Source organism: Mobula birostris, chromosome 17 (assembly GCF_030028105.1).
Source record: "Mobula birostris isolate sMobBir1 chromosome 17, sMobBir1.hap1, whole genome shotgun sequence".
In the NCBI taxonomy this organism is placed as follows: Eukaryota; Metazoa; Chordata; class Chondrichthyes; order Myliobatiformes; family Myliobatidae; genus Mobula; species Mobula birostris.
In genome coordinates this window covers 50,550,574-50,573,482 of record NC_092386.1, presented here as the reverse complement: position 1 = coordinate 50,573,482, position 22,909 = coordinate 50,550,574, and the positions used below count along the sequence as shown (strand labels likewise).

General features: G+C 43.8%; 1 long non-coding RNA gene across 2 annotated transcripts in view; it reads right to left on the bottom strand.

The window, feature by feature from the left end:
* The window catches only part of LOC140211674 (uncharacterized), a 69,231-nt gene that overhangs the window by 39,910 nt on the left and 6,412 nt on the right, over positions 1 to 22,909 (bottom strand). The window contains exon 1 of one of the 2 annotated variants that reach the window (XR_011889543.1): positions 924 to 968. The exons of the other annotated variant lie outside the window; for it this stretch is intronic. This is a non-coding gene — a long non-coding RNA (uncharacterized lncRNA). Of the gene's footprint in view, positions 1 to 923; positions 969 to 22,909 lie in introns of those variants that run through there. 2 annotated transcript variants of the gene reach the window in all.

Genomic DNA, 22,909 nt, shown 5'->3' with positions numbered 1-22,909 from the left:
AATGGGAAACTGCTCGCTTATTGAAGATTTTCAGCTCATTTTCAAAGAGTGGAATATGCCAACTAGTGGAGTGGTGCCGTAGCAACAACATTGCACTCAACGTCAGTAAGACGAAAGAGCTGATTGTGGACTTCAGGAAGGGTAAGATGAAGGAAGGAACACATACCAAATCTCATAGAGGGATCAGAAGTGGAGAGAGTGAGCAGCTTCAAGTTCCTGGGTGTCAAGATCTCTGAGGATCTAACCTGGTCCCAACATGTCGATGTAGTTATAAAGAAGGCAAGACAGTGGCTATACCTTATTAGGAGTGAAGAGATTTGGCATGCCAACAAATACATTCAAAAACTTCTATAGTTGTACTGTGGAGAGCATTCTGACAGTCTGTGTCACTGTCTGGTATTGGGGTGCTACTGCACAGGACCGAAAGAAGCTGCAATAGGTTGTAAATCTAGTCACTCCATCTTGGGTACTAGCCTACAAAGTACCCAGGACATCTTCAGGGAGCGGTGTCTCAGAAAGGCAGTGTCCATTATTAAGGACCTCTAGCACCCAGGGCATGCCCTTTTCTCACTGTTACCATCGGGTAGGAGGTACAGAAACCTGAAGGCACACGCTCAGTGATTCAGGAACAGCTTCTTCCCCTCTGCCATCCGATTCCTAAATGGACACTACCTCACTTTTTTATTAATTTACGGTGTTTCTGTTTTTGCACTTTTTTAAATCTATTCAGTATATATAATTGATTTACTTGTTTATTTATTATTATTATTTTTATTTTATTTATTTTTTCTCTCGGCTAGATTATGTATTGCATTGAACTGCTGCTATTAAGTTAACAAATTTCACGTCACATGCCGGTGATAATAAACCTGATTCGATTCTGATCTGATTCTGCTAAATATTGTAAATTCACAAATTCTCACCTGGTAGCAATGCAGCTTTTTAGTATCAAATTTCTCACTGAATTTTTGAATGTTTCTCCATCTTCAGCACACAGCAGATGATAACTAGTGATTCAGAATAAGTTAAAAATGTTATTCAATCCAGGACTTTTACGATGTCTAACAGTTTCTGTTCCTTTATATTATTATATCAATGTGATGTAATCTAATATTTAACGGAACAACTTTCTGTGATTCACTAGCCTAGAGTACCTGCTTTGTTGTCTTGAATTTCTCAGATCAATTTGAAATTAGACACATTTCCACAAAAAAAAATTGTGGAATGTTAAGTGCAAATTATTTATTTTTAAGTCTTTTTATTAATTATTATTGAAAATCAACAAAAAATACATTAAAGTAGTCAAATCAACATATTAATATGTACAATAGGAGTTAAACTATCAAATAACTGATTAACCAAGCTAAACAGTATACCAATAATAAGAAGAAAAAACAGAATGTTCAAAAACTTTTTTTTTGTTAAGTGCAAATTATGTCCAATGCAAAATGTGTATTAGTTATCACGCTAAAAATATCATCCTGCAGTCTGGCCTTTCTTAAATATGGGCATGGGCCAAGATACCTGTTTCATCACATTGCATGGCTTCTGGACATTCACAAAAGCTCTTAAAACGTTGCCTCCCTTTTGTAGTAGGTATGCAGCAACCATTGGGCACCTTTTAATGTTTCTGAAAACAATTTGGTGACTACTCCGCAACAAGCATAAAATAAGTGGCTCAAAGGAAAGGAAAGGGACGTCGCATCCGGAGTTTCTCCGGTTAGCGGACCATTTCCCTCCACGCCTCTGCGGCGTAAATATTGCTTCTAAAATCCTTTCTCCTTGATTTGAAATTGTGTTACTCTCGGATGGCAGACTGGACCTGCTCAGTAAAAAAAAAAGTAACTTCTATTCCTGCTAAATTCTGTTTCTATCAAACTTTCCCATATTTCTACTCAAACATATGAAATAATATTTTTCAAATCAATCTTTTGAAAAAAATAGTATTTTAAAACTTAGCAGTTTATTAATAATGCTGATATGGAAGTGAGTTTAAAAATGAGTTATGGGAAAAATATCACTGGAGAGGTTAGTACAGTTTTAGGTATAACTTGGTCCCAATCTGCAGAAGCAGAAAATCTAGGTCGCATTTTTTATTTGTGACTATTGACACTTCAATGATGTTATGTCCAGTATGATATATACTACTAAATTGGCTGGTGCTCAAGTAGAAACATATGTTTTTCAAGTTCTTATTTTAATGAATATGGCAGGTTATGTTCTTGAAACGTTTGTGATTGAACACCAAATGCTGAAACACTCAGGGGATCTCAGGGGATCTCAGGGGTAATTTGGGCAGATTCTGCTAACCATTGGAAAACAAACTTTCCCAGCAGAGTAGATGGTTGGTTTTATTATAGAAAAAATACGGTAGGGTAATTTTCGAGCTTGCTGTTTCTCAGATAACTGTATGAGTGAAATGTCTGCACAACTACTCAGTTAACAATATCTTTAGAGTGAAATTGCCTTCCTCATCTCCCCATCTAATACTTCATAGTTTCTCATCATTTATAAGACCATAAGATACTCTCTTGATATCCACTTGACCATTTCACTTGCACTGAAAACAACAGGAATGCTGATGGTTACACAATTGTCCAGCATAAACAACTTTTGGGGAACGCTGCAGTCCTTCTGGCGGGGTACTATATAAGGAGGGCCTCTGCAATGCAGCGGGTGATCAGCATCTGGCATCACTGTATCGCAGGAGATAGTCAAAGATTAACTTATTCTGATCTTAACGCCTCATTTGAATAAAAAATGACAGCTTTTTGTAGGTGACGCTGTCCAGAAAATAATCCACACTAAAATATCTTTAAGAATGACTTTCATGACTCAGAGTTGGAGAGTCTGATAGCATAGAAACATGTCATTTGATCCAACACATCCATGCTGACTGTGTTGGCCAGCAAGCAAGTCCCATTTACAGAGTTCATAGAGGGCACATAGCGCTCTAAACCTACCCTATCCCTGTACTTGCCAAGATGGTTGTTAAACATTGTTAAGGTGCTCGCCTCAACCACTATTTCTGGCAGCTCCTTCAAAATACACACCAACTTTTGCATGAAGAAAATGCCCTTGATGTCCCTTGTCTTGCATCTGATCTTCAACTTATGCCCCCTTGTTTTTAGCACCTCCTTCCTGGGAAAAACACTATGTGCTTTCGCCCTGTTTGTGCCCGTCATTATCTTATACATCTGCCTATCTGGTCACCCCTAGATCTCCTCTGTTTGAGGGAATAAACTCCTAATCTAGACAACTTCCTGTAACTCAGATGCCCAAGTGCAGGCAACATACTTTTTCTTCGTTCTTTCTGGCTCAATGACCCCATCTACCTGAAATGCCATCTTCAACGAACAATGACCTTGTTTAGCTCGGTCACTCAGGGCACAGCAATGACGGTCTACATACTTATGCACCAACAGAATCAAAAAACAAAAATAGAAATGCTAGACAGACTCAGATAGTCAAGTAGCATCTGTGGAAAGAGAAAATAATTGACATTTCAAGTCAAAGACCCTTCATGAAAACTGAGTAAAAGAGAAAGCGAGTAAAAAAAGCTGCAAATACTAAAAAATTAAATAAAAACAGAAAATGTTGGCAATACTGTGGGAGTGAGCAATTTCAATTTCCTGGGTGTGTCAGTATCTCTAAGGATCTAACCTGGACCCAACATATTGATGCAGCTACAGTATAAAGAAGGCTGGACAGCTGTTATATTTCATTAGGAGTTTGAGGAGATTTGGTGTGTCACCAAAAACACTCACAAGTTTCTACAGATGTACCATGGTGAGCATTCTAACTGGTCCATTATTGTTTGGTATGGCGGGGGGGTGGGGGGGGGTACTGCACAGGATCCAAATAAACTGCAGAGAGCTATAAACTCAGTCAGCTCCATCTTGGGCACTCCCCTCCATAGTATCCAGGACGTCTTCAAGGAGAGATGCCTCAAAAAGGCAGCGTCCATGATTAAAGACCCCATCACTCAGGTCATGCCTTGTTCTCATTGCTACCATCAGGAGGTACAGAAGCTTGAAGGTACACACTCAGTGATTCAGGAACAGCTTCTTCTCCTCTGCCAAACGATTTTGAATGGATATTGAACCTATGAACACTACTTCTTATTAACGCAACACACATCAAAGTTGCTGGTGAACGCAGCAGGCCAGGCAGCATCTGTAGGAAGAGGTGCAGTCGACGTTTCAGGCCGAGACCCTTCGTCAGGACTAACTGAAGGAAGAGTGAGTAAGGGATTTTAAAGTTGGTGGGGGAGGGGGAGATCCAAAATGATAGGAGAAGACAGGAGGGGGAGGGATAGAGCCAAGAGCTGGACAGGTGATAGGCAAAAGGGGATACGAGAGGATCATGGGACAGGAGGTCCGGGAAGAAAGACGGGGGGGGGGGGGGTACTACTTCTTATTTCTGTTTTTGCACTACTTATTTAACTATTTAATATACACATACTTACTGTAACTCACAGTTTTTTTCTATATTATGTACTGTATTGCATTGTACAGCTGCCACAAACACAACACATTTCATGACAGGTGTGATGGAGACAAAGAAAGTGTGGGACAAAGAATGGAGTGCAGGGAGAGAAGACACAGAGTTACTCTGAGAACAAGACGAAGAGAGGAGGATGCTTGTTGCAGGTGATATTATGCCTCCCAACCTTAACTTTTCTCCTTCTCTCTCTTTGCTGATCTTAACATTGAGTATGGATGACATCATGTTGAACATACACAGTACCTGCAGCACAGTGGATGGAGCATTATTGCTGCTTCCTTACAGCTCCAGTAGCCCTGGTTCAATCCCTGACCTCCGATGCTATCTGTTACATCTGTTACTGTGTGCGTGCGCGCGTGTGTGTGTGTGTGTGTGTGTGTGTGTGTGTGTGTGTGTGTGTGTGTGTGTGTGTGTGTGTGTTACTCTGGAGCTCTCTGTGTGCAGTTTGCATGTTTTCCCTGTGGTCATATATATTTCTCTGGATGCTCTGGATCCCTTCCACATCATAGTGTCTACCATAATACCCCTGGTGTAGTTAGCCGTTAAAAGAATGAAAGGAGAGTCAATGATCATCTGAGACTCTCTTCCGCATGAAAGTTCTCCTATGATGGTTAGGTGCAGGTTCTACCTAAGACCACATGTGATGCCCCTTTTGTCAATGCAGTGTGCACATAAGGACTGATTTCAACTTGCAGCTAGAGCACAGACCCTTAACATGCTCAGACCTTTGTTGAGTTTGAACCATCTTTGGTCCTCTGCTCACTCACTGTGGGCAGAAACCCAAGGTGACCACAGAAGGGGCCAGTGGTAGGCTCTGATACTGAAAGTCAGGCATCTGGGGTCTCTGACTGCCAACACCAGCTGGAGATCGCCAGCTGCCGATAGTTCAGGTACATGTGCAGGTTGTGAAGGGTTTATTGCAAGGAATGTGGCAGAATGGTGGTAAATACCGGAATCTACCTCTCCCCCACCCCAATACCTTGCTCATTCTGAAAAGGGGGCTAGAGGAGGGTAAAATGCTTTTTACCTTGCCTCAGTAGTCCTTTTAGCTTTACTTGGCTGTACAAGAATCAAGCACAACCTGCCCTTGTGCCTGTTCAAGCTAATTTGTTAACCCTACAAAAAATGAAAGAGAGCTTTTTGAAGTTGCCAAAATCCCAAAATATGAGAGTTATTAACCCTGCAACAAGGTTGCTCCTTTAAAGCAGACCAAATAAATCAGCTTTTTAATTACTTTGTTTTTTTAAGAACTTTTATACATGCTTGGGGAGCCAGTTTTTGCAAATCTGGAGTTAAGACATAATTCCTTGCAAGTGTGAGTCATTTAAAAAATGAAAGACTAATTGCATTTTTGGTTTAGTAATTAAGAGAGTAAAAGATAAGATCAAAGAAGAAAATTTGTACAAATATTGTTTAAACAAGAGTTAGATTACCATGTACAATTATGGATTCCACATGGCAAAAGGGACATTCCAGCTCTTTCATCCTGGAGTTTTTCACCAGGTTACACTGTTACTGCTCAGCAACAAAAAGCAGAAAATATTCATGTAACTTATTTAGATTTTCCAAAGGTTTATTATATGTAATAGATGGATGGATGAATCAGGTCCGAGAACTCAAAGCAAGTGGACAAACAGCTGAGTGGACTGCTGGTTGACTTCACAGCAGACAGAGAGAGTGAAGTGTACTGATGTACACTACTAGAAGAGGGAATGCAGTTGTGTTCAACAGGGATTGGCACTGTGACCACAACATTTCGCAGTTTAAGTATTTTGAATTTTGAATCAAGAACACAATTTCTAAGTTTAAAGATGATATCAAATGGCAGGTGTGTGGGTGGGGGCTGGGTGGGAGTGGAAACAATTGAATATTTTGGATAATTATGCCGGATTATAAGGGGCACCAAAATTGCAGAATGGTCAAATATTTGGAGAAGTGAGATTCAAAAGAGGTAAATGTGGGAATATACTTTTTGTAAGGGACAACAAGAAGACCCATTACATGGAAAGTGAAAGTCTAAGTGCAATAGATATTCAGGGGTTCTTTGAGCACAAATACACCTAAATTTACATTGTGTTAGGTCAGAAAGGAAGCAAACCAAGGGTTTGTTTCTAGATAGATAATTTTTAAAGGTATGGAAGTTATGCTAAACCTGTTTGAAAATATGTTATTTTCTATTGTTACAGAAGATTATAAAAGTTCAGTCTTTATAACTACTCATAAATTGAAGCAGTAACTGTGCACACATTCAAAACTATATTAAAGTTCATCGAATTCTTTGCTTCAGAACCAGCAAAAATTTCTTCAAAAATATTGAGGCACTCTGGCGTGGCCATGGTCGACAGCTTGCCCAGCATTCCTGGCGGCCAGCACTATTTATTGTTCCTGTTTTAAAATGTTTTTGTGGGATTATGTTGGGATGTTCAAGTTCATTTATTGTTACATTTTAGCTTAGGTTGTACAGTTACTCACATGTGTACTTGTGGGTCACCCTGACTGGAACCAGGGTGTGTGTTCATCACAACCCCCCCCCCCACCCCGTCTGTATGAGACTGAGCAGTTCTCCCCCCGGGTCACGGTGCCCAATCTGTCTTTGTGCTTATCACAATAAAAATGGAAGTCAAGTTAAACGAGCTTTTCTCATCCATCATTTTGGATCAAATGCTTGCCACGTTGGTGTCAGGAGTGGGAATAGAAATTGACGGCGAGTTTGAAGAGTTATGATGTCAGATGGAGCGCCTTAAGACTCAGGGAATAAATTGAGGGACCGAGCGGTATATCTCCCCCACATCCCCGGCTGGGCTCCTGAAGACAGGATGCCGACCCGGAAGGAGGATTTGGGAACCGAGCATCGTGCCTTCCCAGGGCACCTCAACGGGATGAGCGTATGCAGGGTGCCCAACCCAGGGGCATGGCGGAGCGCATCACCCACCTCCCTCACAGCTCGCGCTGGGAAACACAAAACTCCTCAGCCATGGGTGGACAGGCAAGATAGCAGGCAACACCAACACCACCAGGGCAAGAGGAAGTTCCCTCCCCCAGCCCAGGAAGAGCTTGCCCTCCACACCTTTGTGAAGGCGCTGATGCTGGAGCGCCTTTGGCAGCACGTTTGCCTGACATCACCATCGTTGCTGGCCGAGGTGCCAGCGGAGGTGGAGAGAGCAGAAGCAGTTTTAGCCCCCCAAGGCCTTCCAGTGTCGCCCCGCATGCAGCAGGCCCGGGCTTGTGTCACTGAGGCGGAGGAGGAAACTGATGAGGAGGAGCCCATGAGACAGGGAAACTGATGAGGAGGAGCCCGTGAGACAGGTACACCCGGCCTGCCACATGTCACAGAGCAATCTCTGCTACCAGTGTGGTGAGGTAGGCCATGTGCCCCGCACCAGGTGGGAAATGCCGAGCAGGCAGCACCATGAGGGAAGCGCCTCTTGAGGCCCCCAGCAGAATCCCTCCTTTGTTGGCTCCCCGGAGTGGGCCATTTGGGTAAAGAGCAAGTCTTATACATGGACTGCGTGGTGGAGGGTATCAGATGCCACGGGGTCAAACATCACCATCATCTTTCCGGGTGTCCTCCTAGGTGGACAACGATGGCGGTCCATCTGGCTCCTGTCACCGGCAATTGTTCAGCAATGAAAGGGTAAAGGTGGCTGCACATCGCAGTGGGGAAAAGCACAGCGGAGCACGAGGTGTGGCTATCCGACATCTGGGACTCCTGCCTCATTGGCCTGGACCTGCTGTTCTGCTGGGGGGCCCATGTGGATGTGCCGGGGGCAACACTCTACCTTGGCGCTGAAGCCATGGGTCTCCGGCGGGGCAGCTCCAGAAAGCGGACCAGGCAGGTACAATAACGACCACCATGGCCACCCCAGCACAGCTAACTTACCGCTGTCATCAGCACCAGAGAGGAAGTCATCACCCTGACACAGTGGTGTCAAGAAAACAACCTCTCCCTCAAGTTTGTAAAAACAAAGGAGCTGGTTGTGGACTACAGGAGGGATGGAGACAGGCTAGCCCCTATTGACATCAATGGATCTGGGGTTGCGAGGATGAACAGATTTAAGTTCCTCGGCATAAACATCACCGAGGATCTCATGTGGTCTGTACATACCAGCAGTGTGGTGATAAAAGCACAACAGCGCCTCTTTCACCTCAGACAATTAAAGAAGTTCGGCATGAGTCCCCACATCCTAAGGACTTTCTACAGGGGCACAATTGAGAGCATCCTGACCAGCTGCATCACTGCCTACAATGGGAACTGTACTTCCCTCAATCGCAGGACCTTGCAGAGAGTGGTGCGGACAGCCCAGAGCATCTGTATTTGTGAACTTCCCACTATTCAGGACATTTTTACACATGTAAAAAGGGCCCAAAGGACCATTAGGGACCCGAGTCACCCCAACCACAATCTGTTCCAGCTGCAACCATCCAGGAAACGGTACTGCAGCATAAAAGCCGGGACCAACAGGCTCCAGGACAGCTTCTTCCACCAGGCCATCACACTGATACAATTGTATTTCTGTGCTATATTGACAGTCCTGTGTACATACTACTTATTACAAATTACCATAAATTACACATTGCACATTTAGATGGAGACTTAGCGTAAAGATTTTCACTCCTCATGTATATGAAGGATATAAGTTATAAAGTCAATTCAATTCAGTTCAAATGCATTGGTGCAGCACGACGAGATCAGCAGCACTACTGTGCTGCCCTCCAGTGAGACCATCAAGGTGCTGTGGGAGCTGTGGCAGTGGAACAGCGAGGGCTTGGATCACGACCAGTGGCGGCAGCGGAAGTACCTCCTGGGCCAGCACCTCGACATCTTTGCAGCCAGGGACGAGGACTGCAGACGCACCAGCCTGGTCCAACACCACATTAACACCGGGGACGCCCATCCGATTTGCCCGTGGCCCTCGCCAAATGCCAGGCAGAGGAGCAGCAGATCAAAACGATGGCAGCAGCTGGCATCACCTGTGAGCAGCCCCAGAGGTGTTGTTCAGGAAGAAAGATGGGTCATGGTGGCTCTGCATAAACTACCACCGTCTCAATGCCATGAACCAGAAGGACTCCTACTGCCCCGAACTGATGATGTTTTAGACTGTATATCATGAGTTCGACCTGGTTCAGCTCTCTCGATCTCTGCATTGGCTACTGGCAGGTCAGACTGGCCCCAGAGGCCCAGTCAAGGGCTGTGGCGCTTCCAGGTAATGCCATTTGGCCTGTGTAATGCCCCAGTCATATTCGAGAGACTGACAGAGAGGGTGCTGACTCACATTCCGCAGAGTCACTGTGTCACCTATTTGGAGGATCTCCTGGTGCACACTGCCATTTTTGATGATGCTCTGCAGAACCTGGAAGAAGTCTTCGTCCCCATTCGCCATACAAACCTGCGCCTCTACCCCACAAAATGCTGCCTGCTGCACCGTCAGACCAAGTTCGGGGTATTTGGTGCGTGTGGAAGGAGTGGCGATGGACCCTGAGAAGGTGGCGGCCGTCAGGGAATGGCCCACCCCTCCCCCCACGATGTCACCGAGCTTCATAGCTTCCTGAGGCTGGCATCACACCTACCGCTGGTTCATTAAGGACTTCGCCACCATTGCCAGATCCCTGCACTAGCTGACTGAGAAGGGGAAGCCTTCGCCCGGACTGCTGCTTTCGACCAGCTCCGAGCTGCACTCACCCAGGCCTCGGTGCTGGCGTACCCCGATTCAGCATGCCTCTTCATTGTTGACACAGACACCAGCAATGGGGGGCTCGGTACAGTGCTGACACAGGAGGGGGGCCAAGGAGAACTGTGGTGTACTTCAGCTGCACCCTGAGGTAACCGGAACAGAAATATTGTGTCACCTGCCAGGAGCTTTTGGCCGTGGTACAGGCCCTCCAGCACATCTATCCCTACCTCTTCGGTTGACGGTTTCTGGTCACACTGACCATGTGTCGCTGAGCTGTCCGTTGAGCTTCCGCGGCCCCGAGGGGCAGCTGGCCTGGTGGTCAGAGGCTCTCCAGGACTACGCTTTCGAGATACAGCACCATGGCAGTGCTGATGCCCCCTCTCGCCGTCCCTGTGAGGCTACCGAGGGTCGCCACTGTCACTGCCTTGAGGAGCAGAGCCAGGAGCAAGCGGCGGTGGCAACGCTGCAGGTGGCAGCTGGCGGCGGGGTAGACTTCCCTACCGTTGAGCACCAGCAGCTGCGCAGCAAGCAGATGAGTGATGCCCCGCTGGCCCGGGATCAGGACCTGGTGGGGGCCCCAGTGGAACATCTCGGGCTGGACATCCTGGGCCCCTTCCCCCCCATACTGACGCCAGGAACCGCTACGTTCCTGTGGCCGTGGATAACCTCATGAAGAGGCCAGAGACGTATGAGGAGCTGGGCCAGAGCACCACCACCACGGCTGAGAGACTCGTGGAGAGTATTTCTGCCATCTTGGTGCCCCTGAGGAACTCCACAGTGACCAGCGGCGCAACTTTGAGGTGCAGGTGTTTGCTGAGGTCTGCAAGTGCTGGGAATCACCAACACCCCCCTTCTCCTGCAAAGTGATGGGCTGGTGGAGTGCTCTAACTGTACCCTGGCTACACAGTTTGCCATCCTCGTCAGCCAGCACCAACATGACTGGGATCCCTCACCGCTCACCCCTGGTATTGTGGGTATAGCGCACAGCTGTTCAGGAGAGCTCCAGTGTACGCTGGTTGTGCTCTTGTTCAGGCGGGTGCTGTGGATCTGCCGGTGGATCTGGTGTTTGGCCCCCGTCCCGAGCCGGGTTTGGAGTACTGTACCCGCAGCACCTCAGAGGTTGCCTGTGGGCTGTCCACAATGCAGCTCGGCGAAACCAAAGCGCAGCCGGCGGCCGCCAAAAAGTGCTCATGATGCCCGCAGCCAGGGATGGGACTTCACCGGAGGGGTGACCAAGTGTGGGTCTAGTTCCCCTCCCAGAAGAACAAGTTAAACCCCAAGCCGGGAAGCCACTCTAAGGGGCTGGAGGAGGAGCTCCACCGCGTCTCCAATGGGGTATACTGTATCGGGTGCGGTTGCCTGAGCGGTGGAAGGCAGCTGTGCTGCTCCGGCACCGGCTGGCCCTGTATCGGCCCTTGGCCACCACCGACCCAGTGAGCCTGAAGGAAGGAAGTGATACTCCAGGTGCCCTGCCTCTTGCCTCACCAAACCTGCATTCCCTTGGGGGTGGGGTTGGTTCCCCCCAGTGCCCCAGGGGGCAGCGTCCACAACTGGGACTCTTGGACTTTGGTGTGGACCCTGGCGTTGTCAGGGCGGCTGACCCCTCAGGTGGGGACAGTTTGGCATTCGGTGGGAGGGAGGCATAATCCACAGCTTGCCCCAACATTACATTACTGGCAGCCAGCACTACTTATTGTTCTTGTTTCAAAATGCGTTTGTGGGATTACGGTGGAAAGTTCAAGTTCATTTATTGTTACATTTTAGTTTGGGTTACACAGTTGTTTTTCTTGTGTGTTTGTGGGTCATCCTGACTGTAACTGGGGTGTGTAATCATCACCTCCCCCCTCTGTATGAGACTGAGCAGTTCTCCCCCAAGGTCATAGTGCCCAGTCTGTTTCTGTGCTTGTCGCAATAAAAATGGTAATTGAGTTAAGCGAGCTTTTCTCATCTGTCATCATGCACCAAATGCTCGCCACAATATTTAAAACACTGCAGAGTTGTTATTTCCGTAATCATTGCTAAGACCTACATATCAGATTTCTAAGCACCTACATAAACTTTCTCGGTTAGAACCAGTAGCTAAAATAAAAACAAGGAAGGAAAAAAAAAATCAATCGCCCATTTGTTTGGGCAATGGAGCATCACGGACCACACTGATGATTTACTTAGAAATAAAAGATGACACACAGAAAGTACAATGCCACACACTTGCAAGTCTTGCAGCAAGTCATAGAGTTATATTTTTCTACTTGTCATGTTGCTATAAAGCACTGAAAGTCATCTATTTTAAGTATACGTCAAGAGTAGAATGACTAGTAACCATTTTGAACAGTCATAACTTCTTGACTGTGTTGTAGACTGTCTTGCTTACATCTGTTTATGTACAGAAACCAAATTTAACTTGTATACAAATACTGTGCAAGAGTCATGGCACATGTAAAAAAAATCTGTAAAGCGAAGATGCTTTCTAAATAATGAAATGTAAAATTTCTAAGTATCAAAAAATTATAAAGAGCAGTAAACATTAAAAATTTAATTAAATCAATATTTGGTGTGACCACCCTCTCCCTTTAAAACTGCATCAATTCTCTTAGGTACACTGTTATGTAGTTTTATATGAAAATTGGCTGATGGGTTGTTCTAAGATTCTTGGAGAACTTGCCACAGTTCTTCTGCAGACTTTGGCTGTCTCACTTGCTTCTGTCTCTTCAGGTAATCCCAGATGGCCATGATGATCAGGGCTCTTTGGAGGTCATACCATCCGAAACCATATCAAAAATCTAGGCTGTCAAAGGCTTTTGCACAGTACTGTAAAATGTTTGAAAGTGGCATTAGTAATGAATTCTCCAGTAAGCAAGTAATGGGATCAGAGTTCATTGACTGACCAGAGTTGATATCAATTAATGAAAAAGGAAGAAGTTCTTAAGGACCTCTGCTGAGAAATTCTATCATTCATATAAGAGGGTTTGAATGTCTTAAATGTTCCTTTCGCCACCTCGTGCTAAAGTATGAAGTGTCCATACTTATGCAAAATGGAATTCAACTTACTGAAAGCACAAGAGGTTACATTCGAGCTTGCACATAAAACAGCCACATCAGTAGATATTTCTATAAAGAATGTAAGCCGTTGCATATAAGGAATGTGAGCAACTGACAACTACAAGGAAGGAGGATGCCATTTGATCATATCAGATTTACTTTTCCTCCCAACCCCCATCTCCTGCTTCCTCCCACTGAATAAAGATGAACTCATACAGCCAGTGACTACTCAGTTATGTGCAGACATCTGTACACCAAGAAGTTCACAAAGTGCAAAGCATGCTGAATCTGAGACCATAGACTGGGAAAACACTGAAATCCCAGGCCAGGTATGCGGCCTGGTTTCTCATAATGGTCAAAACATAAGGCAGCTAATCATGATCGCTAACTACACAAATGGACCACTTATATTCCGGATTGGCTGATTCATATAATTATAGTTAGATTGGAAGTATATATTTAGTATGAGCTTTGGGTAACCATGACTACTGGCCTAGCATTACAGATAAAACCCTACCCAGCACTGAGCACATCTACAAGAAGCGGTGTTGCAGGAAAGCAGTATGCATTATCAAGGACCCCGACCATACAGGCAAAGCACTCTTCTCATTGCTGCCATCAGGATCCCATGCGACCTATAATTACCACTCAACCATCAGGCTCTTGAACTAGAGAGATGCAGTAACTTCACCCAACTACACTCACCCTAAGACTGAACTGTTCCCACAACCCATGGACTCACTTTCAAGAACTCTTCATCTCATATTCCCAATATTTATTTCTTATTTATTTATTATTATTTTGTTTTTAAATTTTTTTTTGTACCTGCACAGTTTGTTGTCTTTTGCACATTGGAAAGGTTGAATAGGTTAGGACTTTATTCCCTGGAGCGTAGAAGAATGAGGGGAGATTTAATAGAGGTATAAAAAAAATTATGATGGGTATAGATAGAGTGCATGCAAGCAGGCTTTTTCCACTGAGGCTGCGGGAGAAAAAAAACCAGAGGACATGGGTTAAGGGTGAAGGGGGGAAAGTTTAAGGGAACATTGGGGGGGCTTCTTCACACAGAGGGTGGTGGGAGTGTAGAATGAGCTGCCAGATGAAATGGTAAATGTGGGCTCACTTTTAACATTTAGAAAATTTTTAACATTGGACAGGTACATGGATGAGAGGTGTATGGAGGGATATGGTCCAGGTGCAGGTCAGTGGGACTAGGCAGAAAAATGGTTTGGTACAGCCAAGAAGGGCCAAAAGGCCTGTTTCTGTGCTGTAATGTTCTATGGTTCTATGGTTGTTTGTCCATCTTGTTGTGTGTGTTTTCTCATTGATTCTATTGTGCTTCTTTTTATTTACTGTGAATGCCTGCAAGAAAATGAATCTCAGGGTTGTATAAATGCATTTTAATAATAAATTAACTTTGAACTCCAGGCATAACAGAGACTCATAAAGAGACTATGATATACTATTCTAAGAATTAACTCTTAGCTCTTAAGAGTAGGTGAGAGATTCAAAAAGATTCACATATGCGGATTCACTTGATATGGGTTTAAATATAGTTCAAAGTTCAAAGTAAATTTATTATCAAAGTACACCTCTGAGATTAACTGTCTTGCAGATATTCGCAATAAATATAAAGAACACTTTGTGGGAGTAGTTTAGTGATGGGACGAGTGAAGTTATCCCCTCCGGTCCAAGACCCTGTTGGTTAAGGGGTAATATCTGTTCCTGAACTTGATAGTGTGCATCCTGAGACTCCTGTACCTTCTTCCTGATGGCAGCAGCGAGAAGAGAGCATGGCCTGGATGGTGGGGGTTTTTGATGATGGGTGCCGTTTTCCTGTGATAGTGCTTCATGTAGATATGAAGCTCGGTGGTGATGAGGCCTTTACTCATGATGGACTGGGCCGTATCCAATGACCACAGGATTGACTTTGACGGCACAAAACTACTGTGCTGCACCAATGGCTCTTGGGACCACCTGGTGAAAGAAGCCATTGAAATAAGGCCAAAGAATAAGAATTTTAACAAAGATGAAGAGCTGGAATATGATTTTAAACAAGATGGAACAGCGGACAACAAGGTGGTTGAGGACTAACCAATCAGGATGGACGGATGACGGGAGTTGAGTATATATACCAGCAGACTAGACAGGCCCAGGCATCATCCCTGATGAAGATGGCGGAGTTTGTCAATGAAATGTCAGTTAAAATCAACACTTGTACCTGGCTGGAAGCTAGAGAAGAGTTTATGCGTGGGTCATATCCACTCGAGGGCATTGGTGATGAATATACATCTGAAGTGAGTCCTCTTTGTCACAGGAGAGTTGGCACAGAGTTAGGACATGACACTTGCAAATCATCCAAAGATGGGCAACAACATCTGGCAACTTGCCAGTGTCAACCCAAGTGACATCAGGACAATTACAAGGATCAAACCGTACTCAAACTTAAATTTGTAACTGTCAAAACGTTCCTCTAGTTTCAGGCTTCTTTTTTCTTTCAAAGTTGGAAACTTTATGTAAACAAGTGCAACATCACTACATGATGTATTTGATTATGCATGCATTGTGTCATAGAGCAATACAACACGGATACAGGCCCTTCAGCCCAACTAGTCCATGCCAACTATGGTGCCCAATCAGCTGGTCCCAATTTCCCCCATTCAAACCATATCTCTCTAAGACCTGCCCCCAATGTACCTGTCCAAGTGCTTCAGAAACAGAAACTGTTTTACTATCCCTGGCATATGTCATGAAATTTGTTGTTTTGTGGCAGTAGTACATTGAAATACATAATAATAAAAACTATAAATTACAATAAATATATATATATATAGTATATATAATAGGAAGTAAATATATATAAACTAAATTAGTAGAGCAAAAGAGAGGAAAAAAATCTTGAGGTAGTGTTCATGGGTTTATTGTCCATTCAGAAATCAGATGGTGGAGGGGAAGAAATGCTTCTTAAACAATGCTTCTTTTGTGCCTGCTTCAACCACCTCCTCTGGCAGCTTCTTCTGTTTACTCACTACCCTCTGTGTGAAAAGGTTGTCCCTCATGTACAAGTAGGGTGATGTGCAAGTTCTAAGGAATTCCACACTGTTTCCAAGAAGCCTTCCTGCTGCAGGCACTCCTGCCCCACCCTAGGAAGAGTGCACGTGCATAATCTCAGATAAAACAGACATGCCCTTTTGCGGTCTCCATGGTTCTCACACGTGCTTATCAAGCTGCCACGTCCTAGACTAGGAACCTGCCTGCATGTCTGCCTTACAGAAGTGAACTCTGGGAAAACAGAAATTTTCGTTGTTAATATTGATAGATTTTTATCAGATACCGATGCAGGAAAATACTAGATAAATTTACAATGATAAAGTACCGATGGGTCATAATTTAACTGAATTGGTTTAATCCTATTCCTCAAAATAAACTTCTATCTTAAAACTGCTTAAAAATATTTGCTCCAACCGATGGCAGTATACCCCACTTTGTTCTGAAGAGTAACTAAATTGCTTTCACCATTCTGACACCTCTATGAGTCCTATCAAAATCATACAAACTGATACACATTATCAATTCAAACAACAGGAATTCTGCAGATGCTGGAAATTCAAGCAACACACATCAAAGTTGCTGGTGAACGCAGCAGGCCCGGCAGCATCTGTAGGAAGAGCTGCAGTCGACGTTTCAGGACGAGACCCTTCGTCAGGACTAACTGAAGGAAGAGTGAGTAAGGGATTTGAAAGTTGGAGGGGGAGGGGGAGATCCAAAATGATAGAAGAAGACAGGAGGGGGAGGGATGGAGCCAAGAGCTGGACAGGTGATAGGCAAAAGGGGATACGAGAGGATCATGGGACAGGAGGTCCGGGAAGAAAGACGGGGGGGGGGGGACCCAGAGGATGGGCAAGAGGTATATCCAGAGGGACAGAGGGAGAAAAAGGAGAGTGAGAGAAAGAATGTGTGCATAAAAATAAGTAACAGATGGGGTACGAGGGGGAGGTGGGGCCTTAGCGGAAGTTAGAGAAGTCGATGTTCATGCCATCAGGTTGGAGGCTACCCAGACGGAATATAAGGTGTTGTTCCTCCAACCTGAGTGTGGCTTCATCTTTACAGTAGAGGAGGCCGTGGATAGACATGTCAGAATGGGAATGGGATGTGGAATTAAAATGTGTGGCCACTGGGAGATCCTGCTTTCTCTGGCAGACAGAGCCTAGATGTTCAGCAAAGCGGTCTCCCAGTCTGTGTCGGGTCTCGCCAATATATAAAAGGCCACATCGGGAGCACCGGACGCAGTATATCACCCCAGTCGACTCACAGGTGAAGTGTTGCCTCACCTGAAGGACAGTTTGGGGCCCTGAATGGTGGTAAGGGAGGAAGTGTAAGGGCATGTGTAGCACTTGTCTGGGTAGCCTCCAACCTGATGGCATGAACATCGACTTCTCTAACTTCCGCTAAGGCCCCACCTCCCCCTCGTACCCCATCTGTTACTTATTTTTATGCACACATTCTTTCTCTCACTCTCCTTTTTCTCCCTCTGTCCTTCTGAATATACCTCTTGCCCATCCTCTGGGTCCCCCCCCCCCTGTCTTTCTTCCCGGACCTCCTGTCCCATGATCCTCTCGTATCCCCTTTTGCCTATCACCTGTCCAGCTCTTGGCTCTATCCCTCCCCCTCCTGTCTTCTCCTATCATTTTGGATCTCCCCCTCCCCCTCCAACTTTCAAATCCCTTACTCACTCTTCCTTCAGTTAGTCCTGACGAAGGGTCTCGGCCTGAAACGTCGACTGCACCTCTTCCTTCAGATGTTGCTTGGCCTGCTGCGTTCACCAGCAACCTTGATGTGTGTTACACATTATCAACTCCTTTGTACCGGGCCATGTTGTCCTTCCCATTCCCAAAGTACATAGAATTAAACATTAGCTATAATAACTAATTTATTGATCACAGAGTTCTTGGAAGTGGATATTAAAGTGATGCTTGCCTCACCCTGAGAAATTTACTTCAATTGATAAAAACATAAGAAATTCAGATTGAGAAAACACTCCTCTGTCCACCTAATATTTCTCAATCACACAATCCTTTAGATTTCTTCCCAATTTTCCTACAATTTCTTTCTGCTTTGTATCCCAACTATTCACCAGATGAAATGGTTATAGTTGATGAATTGTCTTCAGGAATAAGAGACGCAAACCATTGTCGCAGGTGCGGGTCTTCAGATAGACAGCAATGCAGCCCAGCACCCGATCGATCAGCTGTATGGTTGCTTAAGTTACAAAGCTAGGGCACAATATGGCTGTGAAGACAGCTACGCTGGACCATATCGTGCCACGATGTCATGGGAATATGGAAGCAGGAATGGGCCATTTGGATTCTTCTGCCGATGAATTCCAACTCCACTCCACCTCCTACTGATTCCAATCCACATCTTTTAGTTTCCATTCAACCATATGATCCTCCTTTAAGGAACTCTTCTTATTTTAATTTAAATTTAATGAGGAGGAATCTGGAGTGGCACATATTTCATGAAAAAAAATTAAGGAAGACAACATAAACCAGAAGGTACAATGTTAAACTGGATAGGTTAACACATATTTCCACATTATCATATGATCTACCATTCCATTTTCACAAACCATTTCCCTTTAATTCTCTCTGTTGTAACTCAGTGCACCCTCTGCAATTTCCTTATCTGTTGCCCAATATTTCCTTATCACCTTTAAGACTGAACTTTTTATATTGTTTTTCTTTGGATGAGGAATGTGGAGGCAAGTTATTCTGTTAGAGGTTTTCCTAAATTAGACATTTTTAAAATTTACCTACCTTCTAAAGTATTACCTTCCAAAGATTTAAACTCATGAATCTGCAATGACTTTTCGGGTTTGTTCTTTGTAAGTTAATTGGGAATACAATTTGAGATATAAATGTAAGGGAATGAAGATCTCTCCAAGTTCCTTCGGATAAATATAAAGTGCTCCAAACTTAGCTATATTAGAATTGAATGAATGAAATTCCTTCTGCTGTACACCCCGCAATATTCAGTGAGATATATGATCATTCATTATCTCAATCTCTTCCCAATTGATCCTACTGAGTGGTATTTCAAAATCAAAATATACTGCAGATGATGGAAATCTGAGATAAAAACTGAAAGTGGTAGAAACTCTCGAATGAAAGTGCAGCATTGTGTAAAGGTAAGCAGAATTAAAGACCTTATTTTTGACCAGAATGATTAACACTCTTTCTCCTTCCTGAGATAGTGTCAAAGCTGTACTTCAACTCCATTTCACAGGAGGGAATTCCAGATTTCACTACCCTTCTCAAGTGGTATCTGTTTCTTTATTCATATTCCAAATGCCCCAGTTCCAGTTTGAAAATTGTGGCCACTTGTTCTGGATTCCACAACAAGCAATGTGGTGTCTACTCCAACAGGTTCCTTTATCATTTTAAACATTTCTATTCGATTATTCCTACACTTTCTAAACTCAAAGAAGTGCAAAACACTTTTCTGCAATCTCTCCTGATAACTTGGCCCTTTGAGTTCCTTAATGATATTGATGAGACTTGCTATGCTCCTTTAGTAGGTAGGTAGGTATGTGTGTGTGTGTGTGTGTGTGTGTGTGTGTGTGTGTGTGTGTGTGTGTGTGTGTGTGTGTGTGTGTGTTTGTGTTGGGGGTGGATGGGGTGGTTGAGTTTACTGGCTGACCCCTCAGAACACGGAACACGGAACATAGAATATAGAACAGTACAAAGCAGGAAAAGACCCTTCAGCTCATGATGATGTGCCGAAACTAATTAGGCTAATGAGACCTTATCCCTTCGGCCTGTAAATGGCCCACATTCCTCTATTCTCTGCATATTCATACATCAACAGCATCTAAGAACTAATTAAATACCTCTATCATATCTCTCTATGCCACCACCTCTGGCAATACATTCCAGGCACTCACTACACTCTTACATAAAAAAAACTTGCCTCACACATACCTTTTAACTTTCTCCTCTCACATTAAGTGTAAGCCCTCTAGTATTAGACATTTGGACCCTGGGAGAAAGATACTGGCTCTATCAATGCCTGTCATCATTTTATAAACTGCTGTGAGGTCTCCCCTCAACCTCCACTGCTCCAACGAAAACAGCCGTAGCTTATCCAACTTCTCCTTACATGCCTTCCAATCCAGGCAGCATCTCCTGCACTCCTCTTAGCCTTGATATCCTCCTCTGGGGTGACCAGAGTTGAAGGCAATACTCTAGATGTGGCCTAACCACAGTTTTAACAAAGCTGCAACATAACTTCCTGGCTCTAGAACACAATGACTCAATAAATAAAAGCAAGTATGCCATATGTTTTCTTTACCACCCTATTAATGTACGACCTGTTTCAGCGAGCTATGGAATTGGATTCCAATATTTCCATGTACATCAACACTGTTAATGACCCTACCATTTCCTGTGTACTTTCTCTTTACATTTCATCTTCTAAAGTGCAACACTTCACACTTGCCCAGATTAAAATACAGCTGCCCATATCTACAACTGATTATATCCCACTGTATCTGTTGGCAACCTTCTACGCTATCCACAGGGCCATCAATTGTAATGTCATCTTCAAACTTAATAACCCATCCATCCGTATTACAAATGGCCAAGGTCTCAGAATGGATCCCTGTGGGACAAAGCAAGGTTTGTCTCAGTACTAGTGGCCAATCAAGTTCCCAAGTGGCTTTGACATCACGTGGGCCTCACCGTCAGGCTCAGAAGCTGTCAAAACCGTTAAGTTCAAGTTCAACTTTATTGCAGTGATAGGTATACGTAAGCAAAATACAACCTCCTTGGAAATTAGCTTTTTGCAGCAGCAGCACAATACATCACAAGGTGAGTACAAACATAATATAAACTTAAATTAGCATAGATTAGTTATAACTTACCCTTGTGCAATATAAACAGCAAAATAAACAGTGACAAGAGCGCAAGATCGAGAGAGAGAGAGAGGGAATGAATATAGTCTAAGGTTTTCCAGGTCACTTCAAAAACCTGATGATAGTTTGAGTCCACCACTCTCTGTAGTCTCCTGTGCATTTGTGTACTGGAGTTTCCATACTAGGCCACTTTTCCCAGTCTGAGAGCTATCAAAATTCATGGATTGAAACGTGTTGGATCTCACGGCTGAAACAGCTAGACTTTCAATTTAATGGCTTTTGGTTGAGGAGGTTTGAAAAATTGGAGCCATGGACGTGGCTTTTTTTTATTATTACAGGGGACCGAAACAACTAGACAGCTAAAACCTTGTTTATGTATCATGTTGCACAGCAGGCAGGGGAGAGTTTAAAGTCCTTATTTGTAATGGCACAATAAATTCTTTTGAATTGACTGAAGAGAATTCGAAATGGTGATGTATTTTCAAAACAACCTTCAGAATTGAAAGTAGTTTTACTCAGATAAACCCCTTTGTTCCAAAAAAAAGCAGCACATTTATAATTTTAAAAGCAATAAAGCCAAATCTGTCTCACTGTAGTGAAACAGGTTTTTCTCTTTCTCATTAGCCTGTTTGTATCTGACTTAAATGAATTTCATATAAAATACTTCATGCAGGCAGCAAAATAAGACAGTAATTTCAACAACTAGATTCTGAATCAGGTTTCAAAGATGACTAAACAATACACTAAAGCAAAAGAGTAGATTATACATTGTTGATTCAATCTCTTGTTAGACTTTGTGTATTGTAATGAGCTCTCCGGGGCTGTGTGGGGAGCCAGAGAGCACTGGGTGCCGAGGTTTCTACAGCACCTTAATTGGTTAATTGTTGTTTTATTAGGACCTTTAACTGTTTAATCTTGTTAAGTTTATTTTGATAAGCTTGGGGATCTCAGGTCACCTGTTCTATTTAAGTGGATGGTCCTTGGCACTTATTGCAGGGTGTAGCTTGGAGAATGTTTGGTCTCGCAGTGTCACTTGGCTGAGCTACTGAAGTTCTGCTGGAATTCCTATGTATAAACTCTGTTTGCTGTCTCCACATAGGAGACTGGCTATCTTCTGCACTTAGGTTCCATCATTACCAGTGCACACTGTGACAGTTTATGTCCCCTCCATCCGTAAATAATAGTTTCTGATGCAAAATATTGTCATGTGGCTGTTTGAATTTAACTGACATAGTTGCATGCTGCAGACAGTAAAAGTTTAACAATATCCTGTTTATTTGTTGTCAAACTGAGGTAATCAGGGAAAACAAGAGAAAATGTCAATGAATAATGCTGAAAACCTGAAATTAAAAGGTGAAAACAGAAAATGCTGGAAACAATCAGCATCCGTAGAAAGAAAAGAAAGAATTATTGCTTCATGTCTTTGCAATAAAGAGTCTTTGAGCTAAAATGTGAACTCTGTTTTCCTTTCCACAGATGCTTTCTGACCTGCTGGGTGATTTCAGCATTTTCTGTTTGTATTTAAGAGAAAAAGTAACAGCTACTTGCAGCAAAATGTACATGGTCCATGTTGTAAAGGTTCTGATGTAAAATATTTCATTCTGGTTAAGAAGCTGCAATTCAGTAGACCACCATCACCAATAAGATTAAAGAAAATCTGTTCCCAAGGTTAATTCAGCAACATGTATCTTTGAGGTGTTGACACTCAGTTCAGTTCCTGAAAGGAAAATTCATACGTTTTAAAAAGTGCACCCAGAGTGTGGGAGCATGATCGTTAAGA